General features: G+C 41.7%; 1 protein-coding gene across 1 annotated transcript in view; it reads right to left on the reverse strand.

The window, feature by feature from the left end:
- The window catches only part of LOC139449644 (inverted formin-2-like), a 55023-nt gene that overhangs the window by 34554 nt on the left and 1599 nt on the right, over nt 1-18870 (reverse strand). The gene's annotated exons all lie outside the window — the stretch shown is intronic.

Below are 18870 nucleotides of genomic sequence, written 5' to 3' on the forward strand. Positions count from 1 at the left end.
ACAAAGAAGAGACTGCATACTGTTTTTCCCGATTGTCAGCATATACATATGTCACACTGGCCTATTTCATAGGCACTCCTTACCCGGAGGGCACCAGTTATAATACATACGTATGTCAACCTTCAACGTGTATGTTCTCAGCTGTCAAGCAACAGGTTAAGTCGACCGATAAGAACGTAAGATTTTTTTAAAGAAAAAACCCCCGAAAATAATTAAATTTAACATTTGTCTGATATACCGACACATTACAAAGGAAAGTTAGGACGAAACACGGAATCCGACTATTATCAACAGATATAATGTTTGTGCCTAATAATATTACAAATATACATATAATGTTATGATTGTGTGTGTGTGTTCGGTGTGTGTGTGTGTGTGTACTGGTCCGGACTAATGCCAGTTTTATAGCTGTAGCTCACTGAGATACCATGCCACAGTTTGACATGGATACTCCGTTCAGACACAGTATACTAATCCCGACCCTCCAGTCTCTGTTTTAACCCCGTAAAGACAAGTACCACCAAGTACCAATCTTTTTCCGCTCTCCTGGCCGACGTTATATCCACTAGACCACGGGTGCGGTCCGTAAAAGAAGAGAAAATAATTTGTGATATTTCTAACACTGATTGTCTTACGCAATTTCAAAGGCATTCAAACATCATTTTTAAAATAAACTGTAAATTATGTGAATAAACTAAATAGACAATTGATGGGGGTGTATCTTCGGCTCTTTCCGTCAATCTACGAAATGATACGAAATACTCGAGGAAATTGTCAATGTGTCCAGAGAGGGAGTATACAAACAATAGAAGTCATGGACCTCGCATCTCAACTTCTTTTTCTGTAGCGAAAATGTAAATGGTATGGCTTTCAGCTGTCGGAGTATGTGTACAATATTTATATATAGCTCTGTACGTGCTGCAAGATCACAGGCTCTGCTCCGTGAGTTGGCGGGAAGGGGCAGACGATAATGGAATCAAGCCGCTAGGTGGCGCAATAACATCAGCATCTGACCTATCATGCACACAGGATGGATTTGCTTTGGGAAGGTAGCTCGGAGATTTAGGAAACATTAAAACAAGTAGGCCAGTAGCACAGGAGAACAAGGATCGTTCCTTCGTCGATGGGTTCGTCTAATTGATTGAAGAAATCGATACGCAAAGATCACTAGACATGGATTGTTGGCAAAGAATTATCTACGTCAGTTTCCCCCAAATACTGAAGGGTAGGGTAAACAAGGTCCGGATTTAGGGACAACATAGAACCGCAGTATCGTATTATTTTAACAGAGCAGACTAATGGGTGGGGGAACACAAAGTGTGGCATGGCCGATTGTGCGTCTTTGTACCCGAGGGGTGGTGGTGGTGGGCATGGGGATAAGAGGTGCGTGGGTGGAGATGCGGTTGCTTGCGATGTTTTTAAACGATAGTTTGTGTTAGATTATGCGGATTAAGGGTAAGGCCTAAAGAGGTTTTACACACCAAACATTGTTCGCTGGATATGCAGAATGCCCCCCAAAATGAGTTGTGACAGAGTGTTCGGCTTCTCCTTAACAGTACTAAATGTTTTCAAGCGTGCCCGAAAAGATTAAATGGTTCTTTCCTTACTATAATACTTAAGCCACTCGGTAGCGATGACCACAAATGGTTATTGTCCCTCGAGAACCCCTTCAACCGCTTCTTTAAGAAACTCGACGCTCTCTATTGTTTGAACATCTTTCGGTATATATGATTTATAGTCGAATTGCCCGCTGGACAATGACATTTTCTTAAGTCTCCAGTCCTTCAGACCCACATTAAGGTCTGTCAGACACCATGTATGGATGAATGCCTTCGATCTTAAGTTAACTAGTTAATAGTAGTTAATAGTTCCAATGTGAGTGAGTGAGTGAGTATGGTTTTACGGCGCTTTTAGCAATATTCCAGCAATATCACGGCGGGGGACACCAGAAATGGGCTTCACACATTGTACCCATGTCGGGAATCGAACCCGGGTCTTCGGCGTGACGAGCGAACGCTTTAACCACTAGGCTACCCGACCGCCCCAGTTCCAATGTGAATAAATGGATAGGAACTGTGCTTGTTTAGGACGGACGTATATGAAATACAACAGTCCACACCCTTTGCAACTGATTTATGATCTTCGATGTCCTTGTGTCCTGTGAGTGAGTGCGTTAAAACCCTATTGGTCCAAATACATAACGTCATTTCAGTTTGATGTAGAAGGAATGTGATGCATGTAATAGACTAGACGTTTACTCTTTAGTGAATTCCACGAGCATGAAATAATCGGGGCGAACCGGGATTCGAACCATAGGTTTCTGGCACACCTATGAGACCCAGCTCTGCACAGCGACTTGCGATCCTTTTGGAGACTTAACCAACCGTGTCCCCTCTTTGAAATATTACTGGTGTAATAGCCGCCGTGAGAAGCCGTGATGGAACAGTTGTTCCATCAAACTTATTTACTGAAATATTGTTCAAAGCGGCCATTAACAAAAGAACTGAACACTTGAAAAGGTAGGATGTTGCATAAGTCTCGAAGGCAATGGTTATTAGTTTAAATCATAATTTCATGATACATGTCTAGACTTGCCTATTATAAGGAATAATTACTAAAATCCATCCACGGACTTATCATTCAGTACATCGCTCGTCACGTCGAAGATTCCCCACATGGGTACAATATGTGAAGCCCATTTCTGGTGTCTGCCGCCGTGATTTTGCTGGAATAGTGCTAAAAGCGCCGTAAAACCATACTCACTCACTCACCAACTCATTCAATACAGCCTTGGAGCAAGGCATCCCATTTGGAGTGAGTGAGAGAGTATAGTTTTACGCCGCTTTTAGCATTATTCCAGCAATATCACGACGGGGGACACCAGAAATGGGCTTCACACATTGTACCGATTTGGGGAATCGAACCCGGGCCTTCGACGTGACGAGCTAACGCTTTAACCACGAGGATACCCCACCGCCCCCAATCCATTGGACAACTGTTTGACTTCCCGAAGCAACAACATGCCGAACACCCTCTGCACCGCCACCTGTATGCAATATACTGCATCGGCATTCATCAAAGTACATCATCTCGACCTTGACCTTGCACAGCTGTTATGTATTGTGTTTGAAAGATAACGACGTGTATCTGGCCAAGGTGTACCGACACATTGAATTATTCATGATATATACCAGAAACGTCAACAAGTGTTTACGTCATATAGCCGCACAGGCGTGTTCTGTTACGCAATATGAGGCCGTATCTGTTCTCTGTTGTCTGGTCTGCGTAATCAGTTCCCGTCAGAGATGGTATCAGTCTCAACCTACCATCAGACACGGTCGCTTTGTCTGCTTCTCATACGGGCAGACACAGGAATCTTGGTCTGAAGGTGGTTTAGCAATACCTTATCTGTCATTCCTCGACTTATTATATATCAGTGTAAAATAAGAGTAATCTTAAATGCCCGTCGCTGCACTACGACAGACACGCATTAAAGACACCGTTAGTCCAAAGACACCAACATCCGGGTATTACAGGAGAAATACCACATCTCTCGAAATGACAGAATAGTGTTGCCCTTCCGGGTAATGACAGAATAATGTTGCCCTTCCGGGTAATGACAGAATAATGTTGCCCTCCCGAGTGATAACAGAATAATGTTGCCCTTCCGGGTAATGACTGAATAATGTTGCCCTTCCGGGTAATGACAGAATAATGTTGCCCTCCCGGGAAATGACAGAATAGTGTTGCCCTTCCGGGTAATGACTGAATAATGTTGCCCTTCCGGGTAATGACAGAATAATGTTACCCTCCCGGGAAATGACAGAATAATGTTGCCCTCCCGGGAAATGACAGAATAATGTTACCCTCCCGGGAAATGACAGAATAATGTTACCCTCCCGGGTAATGACAAAACACTCTCAACATCCCGGGTAATGACAGCAGAATCTCCACCTTCCGGTAACGACAGCAGAATCTCTATCTTTCGGGTAATGACAGCAAAATCAACATATTCCGATTTGGTGACAATTATTTTATCTTTTTGGGGGAAATGGCAGCAGAATCTCCACCTCGGGGTAATGCTGTCAGAGTCACCACCCTCTGGGTACACAGAGCAGAATCCTTACCAGGTAATGACATCACATACGGATCTTCCTGTAATGACATCATAATCCCCATGCTAATCACATCCGGGTTTCTTGGTTACATCATATTTGAGGACACCCTACTTATCTCTTTCCTAATAGTTCCATGACAATTCGATCCGATAGACTGAGAATACGACAGCTCAATATCATATAATTATAATCAAGGGGCATTGTTGCGTTGTCGCATTGTCGCCCTACCAAAAACAAGCAAAAAGTGTAAAAATTAACCAAAGCGCGACATTGCGACCATGTCCATTGTAGTATTTTATATATGAAACATGGATAGACCCATACTACAGTAATTATATCTGAGCTGGGGAGATTAGCTGTGATTAGCTGCTGATGTCGTAAGACTGACTGCACATAATTCTTCCAGAATTTTACAAATTCGCCTACATCAAAGTCGACTGAAGGAGAAGATACTTTGAAGCCAGTGAGGATGTTTGAACCGGCAGTTCACGTGTATTTGAGGAGGGAGTGGCTGTGAGAATGTGTGTGTGTGTGTGTGTGTGTGTGTGTGTGTGTGTGTGTGTGTGTGTGTGTGTTGTTTACATGGTTGCATATCCAGGTATGTTCCAGCATAAGACAGCATCATACTTAGATATCTGTGTCATTCTTGTGTAAAAAACAGTACCACAGGCACTGTAGCTCACCTGAATAATATAGTCATACTTTCTATAAATTGCTGTCAGCATTGACAAGTCAATATTTTCTGCTAAAATCTAATACAATATGATGTCATGAGGAGAAATATGGTCCCCCAGTCTGTCAAATTGAGAGGAGAATAACATTTCATGGAGCATTGTCAAAACAAGGTCAAAATGAGCTGATGGCTAAAGAGTGGCCGCAAGAAATTTCAGCTTTCTTTGTGGTCAAAGTGCAATGGTCAAATTTAGGTCAAAATAAAACAATTTACACGGATAATGTTGAGCCCTACTACTTCCTACACATGTACCAAATGTTATTCCATTGTTGTTGTTTGTTGTTTAACACCGCACTCAACAATATGCCAGATATATGACGGCGGTCTGTAAATAATCGACTCTGGACCAGACAATCCAGTGATTGACATCATGAGCATCGGTCTACGCAATTTGGGGTCGATGACAGGCATCAACCATCTCAGCGAGCCTGACTACCCGATCCCGTTAGTCGCCTCTTACGACAAGCATAGTCGCCTTTTACGGCAAGCATGGGATGCTGAAGACTTATTCTATCCCGGATCTTCACGGGTCTTATTCCATTGTGTTAAATGACCATAAATATGTTTCTATACGACTGAGACGGCGGCCATATTCACAATTTGATTTGAACCCCTTTAACAGATTCAAATATCTTCATTGGCGGAAACAAGTATGTGGAAGTTCACTTTCATTGGTTCAATTGTTTTTGAGGAGATGTTTTCGATTGACGGCGGGCGACGGACAAACAGGCAACGGCATACTCTTACCTGACCTTTAGTCAGGTGAGCTAAAAACGAAAGTATAATGTTCATAAACCGCAACAAAAGAATTCCATAATAATAGCCTTGTTTACACAATGTCATACATTTATATATAACCTCATCACTTTCTATTATGACGAACTGACACTTGCCAATTTGTTTGGCGGACAAATACGCCACAAGCATGCATAACAATACTCCGAGCGGCTAATTGTAACGCCGGGTTTGTTTAAGGTAAACATTACAACCTCAAGTGTGACATTTGAATTTAAAGCCGTCGTATAGTGGCTATTTTAGACAAGTTTCATTTATTGTTTATTCAAGACCGTATTTGAAAACAAATTGTCGCAGCCCATAGGCAGTTGACCAAATACAAAATACACTTTTAGCACCATAAATAGAAATATACGTCATAATTGCACAGACAACATGTTGGAAATGCTACTTTTTAGAATCACAAGTCTTAGTCGTGTTATTAAGCAAACGACGTAAAGTATGCCATTTGCATTCAAATGATAAACAGCAACGGCACATTATCTGTGGCTAATGGTACATCAGTGGCTAATGGTCCATTTCCGTACAAGACGGTCCACCCCACACATTCACGTGAGAAGTCACCCTTTGCATTATATAGTACAATGAAACCGCTTTAATCCGGACGGTTCAAATTTCCGGATATATATTCAACACCAAAATCACACCGGCTTGCTTGAAACGGAAATGATACGTTTCGGCAATTACATAAATATGTTATTTAAGAATTGTCATAAGCAGCGTTTCTACGTCCGTAATTAAAATACCCTCTATCTATAGGCATGCCTTACGTATTACAGTCAATAACGTAAGCGCGAAATATTCTGAAACGAGCGAGTTGGTTTAAAGTCCCTTTGAACAGTCCGCATTAAGGCCCTTTAGTGTGGCATGGGACAAAACAGGTGATGCACTTGCAGGTAACTGACGTTTAACCACTGTTGCTGACAGATTGTAATCGGAAGGCACCTGGGATTCAAACCCAGTACTGTCGCCCCAAGCATGGCTTATGGTCGCAACTCAGCACAGTACAAACCGGCGTCCAAGCCAGGGGTTTGCTCCGCACCCATTAAGAAATAGAAGTTCCCCTTCATTGATAGTCCTGCGCAATGACTGTAGAATTTTTTTTGTATATATATATATATACAGGTTACTTTTTTACTAAAAGCCTAGGCAAGTCTAGATCAAACTAAACCAAGTCCAGTTTCCTTGATTCTATGCAGCAGAAGCGGAAAGGTTCTTTTGAAGAAAAGAATTATTACAATTAATTGAACGAAATGTTTTAAAGACGAAGTGTTTGTCTAATTTATTGAGAACATGCCATGTCTCTCTCTGTAGCCTGTCCCAGAGATGCATCTATATATATTTAGAGCATGCTGTAATCGTCGTCTAAAAAAAGATCATGGTGATTTGATGTAGATAGGAGAAATTACCTATAGCATCTTCTGTGCAGGGTGCACCAGTGGAGCAGCATCTTTAAATAACCATTCACTACCAGAATTTTGAGGTGCGGTGAGTTCATCTCAGTACCACAGGTAAAGCTGCCGATTGGCCTGGCTGTTGAATATACTGAATGGCGAAAATACTGTTTGCGGGTACTACCTAACGAACCAGTCGAATTTGTTGGATTCATTTAACGCGGCTTTGCCAGGGACCTTGTGAACTTTAGACTGCCGCTATCATTGTCGCGATTGACTTCAAAATTGTGGACGATCCTGGTAAAATCGCGTTGAACATGGTGACTGTAATAAAAGTTAACCTTGGGTGACCAGTGTTAATTGATTTACAGCATACTTCAGTTGACCAAAGTCACCCATACATGGGGTGTGATACTCTTTTCAGCAGTCTCCGAGTGACGTCATCGTTAAAATCAATTAGTTTCATTTATTGATTCAGTCAGGAATAAAAACATTTTAATGACTATATTGATAGTATATTATGTATTCTGATATGTGTCATGAAAATTTAAATTTCGATTATTGATATAAATGCTTATTCCAGCTATATGACGGCGGTCTGTTAATAAACGAGTCTGGACCAGACAATCCTGTGATTGACATCATGAGCATCGATGCACGAAATTGGGATCGATGACATGCATCAACCAAGTGGTGGTGTTATTAGGATTGGGGTCATAATAGTAATAAATAATGGTAAATTGTTTTTTCTTTTGTCTTGTTTTTATTTTATAGGCACTTCAGATGTTTTTAGAGAAGTGTTTTCATATCTATGTGTATTGTTTGTATTTCTAGAACAATAAATACAATGTCTCAATTGAAACAAGACATGGAAAAAAAGCATTCCAGAAGCCTAATTACAAGTTCACATGCTGAATGCATCAATACACTACTTCTGCATTGAATTTACTGCTTATATTTATAAACTCACATGATTTCCCTGCTGCTATATATCTATTATGAAATATTTATGAAATAAATGCCAAGTTCATGATCATTTGAACATACATACCCCTGTTCCATGATTTCGAATTTTGTAGAAAGGGGGTTGGGCGTATAAAATTTAATGAAACAGATTAATTGAAAGGTGAATATAGATAAAACTTTAAAATTAACTCCCAGGAAGGATGTATATGATAATAAAAGAAAGTTCTTTATGATTTTCAAAACTGCCCATTATACAGGGAATACCTTAAAGGGCAAGTTCACACGGAAATGAACCATTTTTTCTTGTACTTTTTCTACATTAAAAGTGTTAACATAGAAGTGGCATAGACAAAAATATAAAAAACATCATATTTAATTAACATATTTTTGGCACTAAAACGATTCATATTTTTCACATTTACCAAGTGTTCTATTTCCATAACAAAAACACCATGGCTTATGCCCCTTGCAATATGACGTCATTGGTGCCAATTGATAAACATTATGACGTCATCATGCTTTGTTAGAGCCGCTTCACGTGGGGTAGGTACAGTTTTGTGATTCTAGCATCTCAGATGCCAGCCAGAATTGTGTTATGCTGAGACACCACTGCGTCGGAGTGTGTCGTAGACCATGTTGTTTTACCGCAAACTGGTCCTTGATATCTTTTGCGTTGAGAATAGACAGGGACCCCGTTGAATTGGCACCAATTACGTCATAATCTAAGGGGATAACTCAGACCTATTTCGCTCGTAAAACGAAGGCCTCATAACGGCATATCACTTTCACACTATTGTGAGCTTCCTACTTTCACTGTGAAAAAAAATGAGTGTATATTTTCAAACACAGATACTAACTAATTCTAAAATTGCGTTTTGTTTAGAAAAAGAAAGAAAGTGATTTTTGCGCGTACACTTCCCCTTTAAGTGATTCACACTGGTTTACTCAGGTTGAGTCTAGTCAACCCTACTTGTCAGACATGTTGTGACTTCGGTAATATCTGTCTGTAATCAAACGCACGTTGTTCTAAATTAGTGATGGGCGAGATGGATAAAGTGACCTCACTTCAGAAACGAAGCTACGATGGCGGAAGCGTCCAGTGTATGAATCGACATGAAATGGAGACACGCTGGATAATTGACGATGTTCATTGACATGACGTCACAAAACAGAAACATATATAGACCAATTGTAAACGTGGACGTCTATCACTAGACCCTGGTTCGAATCCCAATTCGATGCATGTAGACTTGTGTTCGTTGTGCCTATTGAGGCTGTGGTAAACAAATCGGTGCATATGTAATTACCGACGACGGATGTTGGCAGGAGTGGGAGATACCGTTCCCATGCCTAGTGTAACATGACGCCCCAGATAAGGTCCAGACAAGCCACCAGCCAACTATATCCCGCTTCTCAAGCCATTATCGGAAACAAAGCGTCAGTGTGAACGGAGGACATATTTGCAGTCTGCAAGTCTTTCCGACACCTACATAAGACAATCTTGATCCCTTGCTCTAACCAACCTCAGTATGTAAGGACATATCCTTGTGCTGAAACCATAGTATAAATTATAAAACCCATTTACTAGGGTAACGGGGAGCTGGGGTAAAAGTAGACAAACATTTAGTCTATGAAATCTTAAATTACACAATTTCCTTCGTGACTCTAAAAAAAATTAGAAATCCCTATGCTTATTTCATAGACTGTAGAATATAGCTAGCTAGAGCTGGCTAGACTTGCTTTTGTATGCGTTTCTAGATTATTATTTTTTCATAAAATAAATATATTCCACAGTCATGGTGCAAGCCTAGGGTGAAAGCGGTTAAAGTGGTTAAAGTGTTCGCTCGTCACGCAGAAGGTCCGGGTTCGATTCCCACTTGGGTACAATGTGTGAAGCCCATTCCTGGTGTCCCCTGCTGTGATATTGCTGGAATATTGCCCGAAGCGGCGTAAAGCCCAAACTCACTCACTCACTCACTCACTACTAAGGTAACGAGTTATTTTGTGAAGTTCGGCATGAAGTTTGTTCGTCCATCAGATGATACGGCGTCCTCGGTTTTCAAGTGTAGTCCATCTCCTTGTCCTGCGTCATGACTGGATATTTATATACTTTTTAAATGAGTTTTAACCAAAAGACTAAGAAAGTAAGATCAAACAAAACCAAGTCTAGTTTCCCTGATGCACCACCATGTCGACTTCCCAGGGGGAACAACAGAAATAGCTGTCGGTATTTTATGGCAGTTTTATCTTAAAAAACAGCAGAGGAGGAAAGGTTCTTTCGAAACAAATATATTGCAATCATTTCAAAGAAACGTTTTCATAGGCTAAGTGTTGCTCCATATATATCCATTCTACATGCTATAAAAATAATAAGAGAATAAAGATATATTACCATCCATATTCGAAGTGGATATGAATGATACTTGATGACTTGGCTGCTGGAGCTGAGAGGGGTATAAATGCAGGCTGCTAGAGCTGAGAAGGGGATAAGTGCAGGCTGCTAGCGCTGAGAAGGGGATAAGTGCAGGCTGCTAGCACTGAAAAGAGGATAAGTGCAGGCTGCTAGAGCTGAGAGGGGAATAAGTGCAGGCTGCTAGAGCTGAGAAGGGGATAAGTGCAGGCTGCTAGAGCTGAGAAGGGGATAAGTGCCGGCTGCTAGAGCTGAGAAGGGGATAAGTGCAGGCTGCTAGAGCTGAGAAGGGGATAAGTGCAGGCTGCTAGAGCTGAGAAGGGGATAAGTACAGGCTGCTAGAGCTGAGAAGGGGATAAGTACAGGCTGCTAGAGCTGAGAAGGGGATAAGTACAGGCTGCTACAGCTGAGAAGGGGATAAGTGCAGGCTGCTTGAGCTGAGAAGGGGATAAGTACAGGCTGCTAGAGCTGAGAGGGGATAAGTACAGGCTGCTTGAGCTGAGAAGGGGATAAGTACAGGCTGCTTGAGCTGAGAAGGGGATAAGTGCAGGCTTCTAGAGCTGAGAAGGGGATAAGTACAGGCTGCTACAGCTGAGAAGGGGATGGGTATAGGCTGCTAGAGCTGAGAAGGGGATAAGTGCAGGCTTCTAGAGCTGAGAAGGGGATAAGTACAGGCTGCTAGAGCTGAGAGGGGATAAGTGCAGGCTGCTAGAGCTGAGAAGGGGATAAGTACAGGCTGCTAGAGCTGAGAAGGGGATAAGTACAGGCTGCTAGAGCTGAGAAGGGGATAAGTGCAGGCTTCTAGAGCTGAGAAGGGGATAAGTACAGGCGGCTACAGCTGAGAAGGGGATGGGTATAGGCTGCTAGAGCTGAGAAGGGGATAAGTGCAGGCTTCTAGAGCTGAGAAGGGGATAAGTGCAGGCTGCTACAGCTGAGAAGGGGATAAGTGCAGGCTGCTTGAGCTGAGAAGGGGATAAGTACAGGCTGCTAGAGCTGAGAAGGGGATAAGTGCAGGCTGCTTGAGCTGAGAAGGGGATAAGTACAGGCTGCTAGAGCTGAGAAGGGGATAAGTACAGGCTGCTAGAGCTGAGAAGGGGATAAGTACAGGCTGCTTGAGCTGAGAAGGGGATAAGTGCAGGCTTCTAGAGCTGAGAAGGGGATAAGTACAGGCTGCTAGAGCTGAGAAGGGGATAAGTGCAGGCTTCTAGAGCTGAGAAGGGGATAAGTACAGGCGGCTACAGCTGAGAAGGGGATGGGTATAGGCTGCTAGAGCTGAGAAGGGGATAAGTGCAGGCTTCTAGAGCTGAGAAGGGGATACGTGCAGGCTGCTAGAGCTGAGAAGGGGATAAGTGCAGGCTGCTGGAGCTGAGAAGGGGATAAGTACAGGCTGCTAGAGCTGAGAGGGGATAAGTGCAGGCTGCTTGAGCTGAGAAGGGGATAAGTACAGGCTGCTAGCGCTGAGAAGGGGATAAGTGCAGGCTGCTTGAGCTGAGAAGGGGATAAGTGCAGGCTGCTTGAGCTGAGAAGGGGATAAGTACAGGCTGCTACAGCTGAGAAGGGGATAAGTGCAGGCTGCTTGAGCTGAGAAGGGGATAAGTACAGGCTGCTAGAGCTGAGAAGGGGATAAGTGCAGGCTGCTAGAGCTGAGAAGGGGATAAGTGCAGGCTGCTTGAGCTGAGAAGGGGATAAGTACAGGCTGCTAGAGCTGAGAGGGGGATAAGTACAGGCTGCTACAGCTGAGAAGGGGATAAGTACAGGCTGCTACAGCTGAGAAGGGGATAAGTACAGGCTGCTAGAGCTGACAAAGACGAATAAAAGCTGCAAGAACTGAGATGGGGCCGAGAGTGAAATGGGGGTAACGGTTTTATCAAATATATGCTCTGGGAGCTGTCAGACTCTGCTACTACTGGCGTAAGTGTATGTTACAGTACTGGATAAATCGTCCAGGCGCTGAGATCGCTTCGCCTAACAGGACCTTGGATGTCATCGTACATGCACATCTACAACGTGAAGTCACAGAATCGTCGTACCCGACGGCGTTGAGTGTTGCTCATGCTACACACCGCTGGTTGTCCTGGCCAGGTTCAATTATTTGTAGACGCCGGTGATGTTAGAATATTACTGAGCACGACATAAAACAACACTCACTTAGGATAGACATCTGTGAAGATCCTGGGTAGAATAGGTCTTCAGCAACCCATGCTTACCATAAAAGGCGACTATGCTTGCCGTAAGAGGAGACAAACGGGATCGGAAGGTCAGGCTTGCTGACTTGGTTGATGCATGTCATTGTATCCCAATTGCGTAGAGCGATGCTCATGATGTCAATCATTGCATTGTCTTGTCTAGACTGTATTATTTACAGACTGCCGTCATATGGGTGGAATATTGTTGAGTGCGGCTTCAAACAACAAACAAACAAACAAAACTTAGGGTAGACATTATAATACTCCATGCACTACCGACAATAGTCTGAATCACACAGCTACCCTGTTCCCACGGCAGCAGCAGGGGGGCCCATACCAGACCGAGACGAACGCTGCTGCATTAAATTACATCACGATCGACAATAGACATCCTCCGCATCCCTACATGCACTCGTCAGCCACATGACATCCTTCTTGAGTCCATAAAAGGTCCTTTGTAAGGCTTCCAACTATTCTTGTAATATATGAGAGGTCTTTTTCTGTATTTGACGAAGTGTAACACATTTGTAATAGTAGATACTGAACGAAGCATTAACAACAGGCAATCAACTGAACAGAGGAGTGAGTGAGCATCGAGATTTATGCCGCTTTTCGCAACAATACAGCATTTTTCACGGCGGGTGACTAACTATAGACTTTATACATTGTACTCGTGTGAAGAAACGAACCAAGAGCTTTGGCGTGATGAGTCACCCTACCCGACAGGGGGTACCCATGTAATAAAATTAAGGGCTAGTATACACGATTTAACTCACGGTAGTATACGTGTTGTATGACTTCATATATGGTAATGAGATATAATCTATGACATATAAAGAGAATAGTATAATTATATCCCGATAGATGAGCTTGGCCACAACACATTAATCATTGGATTGTTGTTCATCAATACCCCCTTCCTCCTTGTAATACGACCGTCTCAGTGGTCTTCAGGGGGGGGGGGGGGGGGGGGGACAATCCATAAACGATTTCTATAATAATAAATTTCTCGTGGCCTAACACGGATGTACCATCACTTGAACATCTTGCTGTAACAACACGGTTTACAATAACACACCAGGAATGAATACAATGTCGAACCCTTGCTCCCATGATCATGTAACCGTGCTATTGTATGTGACACACGGAAGGAAGAGCACAACCAAATGTGTGGCCGCAATTACTCGAGCGCAATTCTGGAAAAGGGCCTTCTTTCAAGGATCTTGTTTGGTAATAAACTCAGTATTTGAGGAAGTAAGTTTGTATCACGAACATACTTGTATTCTTTTGAATATTATACATTCTGGTCATAATAAACCTGCTGCCTTATAGACTGTGTGACGGGCTGTGAACATCTTCTGTTTTATCACAATATAGATCTTGATTATCGATCAGATCGTCCTGACTGGACGCCACCATTTTGTGTGAAGCAAACGCAAGTGATGGAATCTGATTGGTCCATAGGAGAGGCTTAAAAGGGACGTAACTGGTAATAGCCACTGGTGGCGCTACGATCGAGCCAAGTAATTCCAGCCTAGTTGGGCAAGATGGAAACTTGACTTTTAAAGTCAGTTAACTCCCTTGACTCGGGAAGATGGACTGTGAAGAGAGCTATGAGATTGTAAGCTAAGGCAGGGCGTATCAGATTTTCACATTTATTGGGCGATTTTCATGGGAGTAAAATTATTCAAGGCTTCTGATGTACAGAGCACAGACCACGTGCAATGAAGGCGAGGTTCGGGCTGCTTGTCATCCCAAAAATATTTTGATTGAACTCCCTCAATTATCATTATATCTGCTAGTTCAATTTTTATCAATATGGATATTAATGTACCGCTAAACGATTACTCGTATTACATAGAAACAATGCCTTTTTCACACATGACATCAAAGATCCAGGTTACAACTGATCTTCAGCGACCCATATGCTTGTCAAAGAAACCGATGCTTGTCGTAAGAGGCGACTAAGGAGATTGGGTGGTCAGGTTCGCTGATTTGGTTGATGCATGTCATCGTATCCAAATTGCGTTGATGGTCATGGTATCAATCACTGAATTGTCTAGACCAAATTTAACATTTCAAACATGGTAGGAGTCATGTGGTTGCAAATTCTTTTCTTACCCCAGTCGTCATTGAACCCATGTACATAAAATCACCCAGCCACAGATTACTTTTTACAAACTGTGACGGTTAAATAGACATAATCATATCTAACAATAATTCGTTCAATTTTCAATTTCATAAAAAAATCGGTATACTTTCTTTTGCCCCTCAGTTTATATGTAGCCTATATGGGTAAACAAATCGGCAACCTGTTTGAGTTTGTTATCACCTAGCTGTGGAATAACACCACAGATATCTATAGGCATTCTTGTGTCAGCGTACGGTGATAAGCCATCGGTGTTGGAGAGAGTGTACCAGGAACACTGCTGGACTGCCAGGCTTACCTCGTCACAATAGATAACGGCAATAAGGAAAGCATAGAGTGTGTATGTAATACGACTCAACTTATGCTATAGCATGACATTGTTGCGTTACAGTGCCGATAAATGAAACACGTAAAAGTGAGAAATTGAATCAGATTAAGAGAGAAAGAGAAATTTATTGGATATTGATTTTACTTCTTCCGGTAATTCGGTGACTGTTCTACCTTGATAATATTATTACAGACTATACGGTCATGGAATCCAAATCATTGTAACACGCTGGTTGACTCATCGTCATATCATCAAATGACAAGACATTCTCGGTCATATCTCTCATCCTTGATACCATTATCCTCACATAGCCCGATTCACTTCCATCCTATGTTATCAGCATGTACAGTAAACTACGGTTATAACGAACTCAAAGGGACCACTAATTTTAGTTCGCAATAACCGTAGTTCGTTATAAGCATATATTCAGCATATATACAACAAATGGCTCGTTATATATAAACTAAAATAAGTTCGTTATATCGGTCAGTTCGTTTTAAACGTGTTCGTTATAAACGTAGTTTACTATATTCTCAAACCACATTGCCTTAAGACCTGAATCAGGTCAAAGAGCATGACTATCAATTTACTTTTGAAAAAAATAAAATGCAGTCTGATCTATTCAAATGATAAAACACGTATTTACAAAGGAACTTAAATGAAAATAAAACTATAGGCTTGTTGACGCAGAGGTTGATCAAAGTTGTCTTCTAACCTCTCAGTGTATCCGACCTGGGTGATATACATGATTCATAGCTTGTTGGCGTGCCATTCATATATCTATCAACAACCAGGCTGCATTCCTATATCGTACACTTTATGACTCATAAACTGACATTTGGAATATTCAGGAAAGGCACTTTTAACATAGGATATGGTTTAAATATAAGGAAACTGCATGGTCGTTATACCACTTAACTAAGAGTGAGTGAGTGAGTGAGTGAGTGAGGGCGGGCATGAATGAGTGAAAACGTTTGAACATTAAAGTAGGACAGAGGTTGCAAGCGGCGATGCCTGTCTCTTCCTTAAAGGAAACACCATTACATTTTTAATCATCGCATAAACAAAAAAAACCCAACATTTTGAAACCGTAAAAAGGAAGTTATCCACAATAGACCTTTGTTTGAAAGCGTATTCATTACTTGTTAAGCTTGCATAGTCCTAGATAATGTTTACTCGGTTTTTTAAAGAAATATAAAAAAGTCCTTTCGTATTCATGGAATAGTAAAAGCAAAAGTCAACCGTGGTTGCGCTTTATCAATGGATGGTTGTCAGGAAAACAGACTCAATTATATTTGCTCCATCTCAGTGAACATGTCATACGTCATTTCTGTCTGTCATACAGACCTTGAAACAAATATATCAATTACAGCCCATGCAAGTCTATAATAGTTGGCAAGTCTAGATTACTACAGTTTCAAAAAATGAAGTCTCCGGGCTCCTTTTTGTTATAATTTATGTTATTGAGAAAATTTAACCACTGTTTTTTTTCTGTTAAACATGTTCAATTCAGAGACAAGACGTTAGTATAACGTCATTCCCATCATAGGCATACTGTAAAACACAACCCCGTCGGCACTCACAGTGATTATATGTTAAAGACAATTTGGGATCCTACCGCATCTTTAAAATCCTTCAAATAAGATGACAATATCAGTGAATGAAACACGAGACACGGCATATATACGAAACGCGGGCACTTCCATATTCGAATTATGTATATAGGTAGAAAACTATATTTGAATATGTATGAGAACATGTCTGTATGGAATACTTTCTATTTTGATGGACATCTTCAAAATGAACATGTGTCTCTTGGGTGGACCAGATAATTGCATATGAGCTCTGTTTTATTCTGAACAATTATATTTGCATGGGCTGTAATTGATATAACTGTAACAGCACCGCCGCCCCCGTACTACACCTACAACAACGGCGATGTGTTGTGGCACGCTCTGTCATCAGGTGGTCCTCGCGAACGGGGGTGTGTATTTCACGGTACGTGTATGTTTCACCAAGAGCCAGAAACAGCTGTGCTGGACTGGGAGGGCGTGGCATGTCTTTAGACAATCTAGGTATCATTGTAACGCCCATGTATGAGTTTTCTACAAAAAATGTCATTCAGTAGTATTTAGTCAGTTGCATGATTTTTTAGACTCTTCATAATTTACCGCTTAAACGAATTATGATCTCCACACATGAAAATGATGTTAATCACTAGATTGTCTGGTTCAGACTCTTATTTACAGACTGCCATGATATAGCTCGAATATCGCTGCGTTAAACAACAAACAAACATACATGAATGTAACAACTATAAACAATGGCAGCTATCAAGAATCTAGACTTGAAATTATTTCTATTTGTTTTATTAATTAATCATAATGACATTAATCAACTTGAAATTAAGAGAGCGATATATAAACCAACCAGGTGAGCTACGATTATGTAACCTGTTCCACCCAGGAGCGGAAGAAGATGAAGACCACCACCTCCTCAACTGCTCTCTCTACACCACTAGAAGATCATCATTTCCTACCCATGTCTTCAAAGGCAGCTCTGAGGGCGATACTATCACTGCTTAAAACTCCCACTGAATCCACCCCTGATTTTTCAGCCCTAATAGTCCGTTCAGTACACATATTCGAAATGCTGCAAGATGCCCTCTCTGGGTAGACCCAACACTGTGATGTTGTAACTCTATACTCCGACATTGTGTCTCATAATTATCATCATTGTTTAATATATCTGCCATTATGTTTAATGTGTTTCATTAGTTTCTGTACCCCTAGTAGGTGTATATGTAAAATACAATATATTCAATGTATTCATGTTAAACTGCGGCATGATATCTCAGTGGGCTAGCACTATAAATCGGCATAGGTCCGGACTAGTACAAGCAGCCACACACACACGTGCATGCACGTCGCTATATAAGTGCAATAGTCTTGGGCGCGACGTTAAACATCATTTCACCTCACCTTATCGTATCTTATCTTAATCATCGTATAGCAGACATTTGAGATGATTACAACAATCCTTCAAATTCCGATGAATCACATTATTGACTGTGTTAGATGTTCTGTATTTCAGCGCAAATGTCGCTTAAATAATGCATTTAGCGATCAAGGCTCTATTGCGTTGTGTCAAATGAATGACAGTGTTTTAAATCGATCAGGCTTGCAGGTGAGTAAGAGCTTTGGCCGCACCTACCGTAACAGGCAGGACAAAACACAAATTAAGGAAATCAAGAATTTTGTACTGCGACGAACGTTGTAGAACATTGTGGAGGTTTTCTGTGGGGAGAGATGAGTCATCGTTATGTTGTCTGTCACCTCGGTGCACAGACCGTGTGACGTCACACTGACTCACGTGACCTTAGGGTTTCCCCTGTCGTGGGGCGGCACTGGAAGTGCTTGTTTGCATTGTCTCAGAACATGTGTGAAACAATTGCATCCTCGCTACTGTCTTATCTAGGAACAAAGTGCGACAAGTGCACTCTTGTACAACACAGCCAATCGATGAGGAATTCCAAAAGGGGTTTTCCGTCAGCGGAATAATAAAACAGGGATTCCCTTGCCCGCATAGCTACACGTGCGTGACCCTCGATTTAAAAAGTGTGTGTTACCATGGATACGTCGCGAGATGAATGAGTTGGAGGTATTATTTATTTAAGCTTGAAACAGGTCCACAGTGATGGGAATTAGAACGGAGTTCCTTTTGTCTCAATGTCGATGATATAAATAAGAAATACATATGGCGAAAGGGTCGAGACTCGATCTGTGTGTTTT

Source organism: Haliotis cracherodii, unplaced genomic scaffold (assembly GCF_022045235.1).
Source record: "Haliotis cracherodii isolate W230 unplaced genomic scaffold, xgHalCrac1.p SCAF_8, whole genome shotgun sequence".
NCBI classification, from domain to species: Eukaryota; Metazoa; Mollusca; class Gastropoda; order Lepetellida; family Haliotidae; genus Haliotis; species Haliotis cracherodii.